This window comes from Somniosus microcephalus, unplaced genomic scaffold (assembly GCF_052327205.1).
Source record: "Somniosus microcephalus isolate GS21.2 unplaced genomic scaffold, FLI_Smic_1.0 unresolved_chr3, whole genome shotgun sequence".
In the NCBI taxonomy this organism is placed as follows: domain Eukaryota; kingdom Metazoa; phylum Chordata; class Chondrichthyes; order Squaliformes; family Somniosidae; genus Somniosus; species Somniosus microcephalus.
This window is the reverse complement of record NW_028225181.1, coordinates 15,388,204-15,392,282: the sequence shown is the minus strand read 5'-3', so window position 1 is coordinate 15,392,282 and position 4,079 is coordinate 15,388,204.

Sequence of the window (4,079 nt, the reverse complement as noted above, 5' to 3'; positions counted from 1 at the left end):
GTGGGTTTTCTCCGGGTGCTCCGGTTTCCTCCCACAGTCCAAAGATGTGCGGGTTAGGTTGATTGGCCATGTTAAAAATTGACCCTTAGTGTCACGGGGGATTAAATATGTGGGGTTACGGGGTTACGGGAATAGGGCTTGGGTGGGATGGCTGTCGGTGTAGGGAGACCGGGTTCTAGGGTTTGGATGATCAGCCATGATCTCGTTGAATGGCGGAGCAGGTTCGAAGGGCCGAATGGCCTACTCCTGCTGCTATCTTCTATTTTCTATGTTTCTATGTTCATAATAAGAATGTCTAGTTATTAATGAACATAACAGGTGATATTTGAAATCTCAACTATTGGGGCAGCGTAGAAGGAGCTTTACTCTGTATCTAACCCGTGCTGTACCTGCCCTGGGAGTGTTTGATGGGGACAGTGTAGAGGGGGATTTACTCTGTATCTAAACCGTGCTGTGCCTGCCCTGGGAGTGTTTGATGGGACAGTGTAGAGGGAGCTTTACTCTGTATCTAACCAGTGCTGTACCTGCCCTGGGAGTGTTTGATGGGACAGTGTAGAGGGAGCTTTACTCTGTATCTAACCCGTGCTGTACCTGCCCTGGGAGTGTTTGATGCGACAGTGTAGAGGGAGCTTTACTCTGTATCTAACCCGTGCTGTACCTGCCCTGGGAGTGTTTGATGGGACAGTGCAGAGAGAGCTTTACTCTGTATCTAACCCGTACTGCACCTGCCCTGGGAGTGTTTGATGGGACAGTGTAGATGCGGCTTTACTCTGTATCTAACCCGTGCTGTACCTGCCCTGGGAGTGTTTGATGGGACAGTGTAGAGGGAGCTTTACTCTGTATCTAACCCGAGATGTACCTGCCCTGGGAGTGTTTGATGGGACAGTGTAGAGGGAGCTTTACCCTGTATCTAAACCGTGCTGTACCTGCCGTGGGAGTGTTTGATGGGACAGTGCAGAGGGAGCTTTACTCTGTATTTAACCCGTGCTGTACCTGCCCTGGGAGTGTTTGATGGGACAGTGTAGAGGGAGCTTTACTCTGTATCTAACCCGTGCTGTACCTGCCGTGGGAGTGTTTGATGGGACAGTGTAGAGGGAGCTTTACTCTGCATTTAACCCGTGCTGTACCTGCCCTGGGAGTGTTTGATGGGACAGTGTAGAGGGAGCTTTAATCTGTATCTAACCCGCGCTGTACCTGCCCTGGGAGTGTTTGATGGGACAGTGTAGAGGGAGCTTTGCTCTGTATTTAACCCGTGCTGTACCTGCCCTGGGAGTGTTTGATGGGACAGTGTAGAGGGAGCTTTACTCTGTATCTAACCCGTGCTGTACCTGCCCTGGGAGTGTTCGATGGGACAGTGCAGAGGGAGCTTTACTCTATATCTAACACGTGCTGTACCTACCCTGGGAGTGTTTGATGAGAAAGTGTAGAGGGAGCTTTACTCTGTATCTAACCCGTGCTGTACCTGCCCTGAGCGTGTTTGATGGGACAGGGTAGAGGGAGCTTTACTCTGTTTCTAACCCGTGCTGTACCTGCCCTGGGAGTGTTTGATGGGACAGTGTAGAGGGAGTTTACTCTGTATCTAACCCATGCTGTACCTGCCCTGGGAGTGTTTGATGGGGCAGTGTAGAGGGAGCTTTACTCTGTATCTAACCCGTGCTGTACCTGCCCTGGGAGTGTTTGATGGGACAGTGTAGAGGGAGCTTTACTCTGTATCTAACCCGTGCTGTACCTGCCCTGGGAGAGTTTGATGGGACAGTGTAGAGGGAGCTTTACTCTGTATCTAACCCGTGCTGTACCTGCCCTGGGAGAGTTTGATGGGACAGTGTAGAGGGAGCTTTACTCTGTATCTAACCCGTGCTGTTCCTGCCGTGTGAGTGTTTGATGGGACAGTGTAGAGGGAGCTTTACTCTGTATTTAACCCGTGCTGTACCTGCCCTGGGAGTGTTTGATGGGACAGTGTAGAGGGAGCTTTAATCTGTATCTAACCCGCGCTGTACCTGCCCTGGGAGTGTTTGATGAGAAAGTGTAGAGGGAGCTTTACTCTGCATCTAACCCGTGCTGTACCTGCCCTGGGAGTGTTTGATGAGAAAGTGTAGAGGGAGCTTTACTCTGCATCTAACCCGTGCTGTACCTGCCCTGGGAGTGTTTGATGGGACAGTGTAGAGGGAGCTTTACTCTGTATCTAACCCGTGCTGTACCTGCCCTGGGAGTGTTTGATGGGACAGTGTAGAGGGAGCTTTACTCTGTATCTAACCCGTGCTGTACCTGCCCTGGTAATGTTTGATAGGACAGAATAGAGGGAGCTTTACTCTGTATCTAACCTGCACGGTACCTGCCCTGGGAGTGTTTGATGGGACAGTGTAGGGGGATCTTTACTCTGTATCTAACCCGTGCTGTACCTGCCCTGGGAGTGTTTGATGGGACAGTGTAGAGGGAGCTTTACTCTGTGTCTAACCGTGCTGTACCTACCCTGGGAGTGTTTGATGCGACAGTGTAGAGGGAGCTTTACTCTGTGTCTAACCCGTGCTGTACCTGCCCTGGGAGTGTTTGATGGGACAGTGTAGAGGGAGCTTTACTCTGTATCTAGCCCGTGCTGTACCTGCCCTGGGAGTGTTTGATGGGACAGTGCAGAGGGAGCTTTACTCTGTATCTAACCCGTGCTGTACCTGCCCTGGGAGTGTTTCATGAGACTGTGTAGAGGGAGATTTACTCTGTATCTAACCCCGAGCTGTACCTGTCCCAGGGGGTTTTATGGGACAGTGCAGAGGGAGCTTTACTCTGTATCTAACCGTGCTGTACATGCCCTGGGAGTGTTTGATGGGACAGTGTAGAGGGAGATTTACTCTGTATCTAACCCCGAGCTGTACCTGTCCCAGGGGGTTTTATGGGACAGTGCAGAGGGAGCTTTACTCTGTATCTAACCGTGCTGTACATGCCCTGGGAGTGTTTGATGGGACAGTGTAGAGGGAGATTTACTCTGTATCTAACCCGTGCTGCACCTGCCCTGGGAGTGTTTGATGGGACAGTGTAGAAGGAGCTTTACTCTATATCTAACCCGTACTGTACCTGCCCTGGGAGTGTTTGATGGGACAGTGTAGAGGGAGCTTTACTCTATATCTAACCCGTGCTGTACCTGCCCTGGGAGTGTTTGATGGGACAGTGCAGAGGGAGCTATACTCTGTATCTAACCCGTGCTGTACCTGCCCTGGGAGTGTTTGATGGGACAGTGTAGAGGGAGCTTTACTCTGTATCTAACCCGAGATGTACCTGCCCTGGGAGTGTTTGATGGGACAGTGTAGAGGGAGCTTTACCCTGTATCTAACCCGTGCTGTACCTGCCGTGGGAGTGTTTGATGGGACAGTGCAGAGGGAGCTTTACTCTGTATTTAACCCGTGCTGTACCTGCCCTGGGAGTGTTTGATGGGACAGTGTAGAGGGAGCTTTCCTCTGTATCTAACCCGTGCTGTACCTGCCGTGGGAGTGTTTGATGGGACAGTGTAGAGGGAGCTTTACTCTGCATTTAACCCGTGCTGTACCTGCCCTGGGAGTGTTTGATGGGACAGTGTAGAGGGAGCTTTAATCTGTATCTAACCCGCGCTGTACCTGCCCTGGGAGTGTTTGATGGGACAGTGTAGAGGGAGCTTTGCTCTGTATTTAACCCGTGCTGTACCTGCCCTGGGAGTGTTTGATGGGACAGTGTAGAGGGAGCTTTACTCTGTATCTAACCCGTGCTGTACCTGCCCTGGGAGTGTTCGATGGGACAGTGCAGAGGGAGCTTTACTCTATATCTAACACGTGCTGTACCTACCCTGGGAGTGTTTGATGAGAAAGTGTAGAGGGAGCTTTACTCTGTATCTAACCCGTGCTGTACCTGCCCTGAGAGTGTTTGATGGGACAGGGTAGAGGGAGCTTTACTCTGTTTCTAACCCGTGCTGTACCTGCCCTGGGAGTGTTTGATGGGACAGTGTAGAGGGAGTTTACTCTGTATCTAACCCATGCTGTACCTGCCCTGGGAGTGTTTGATGGGGCAGTGTAGAGGGAGCTTTACTCTGTATCTAACCCGTGCTGTACCTGCCCTGG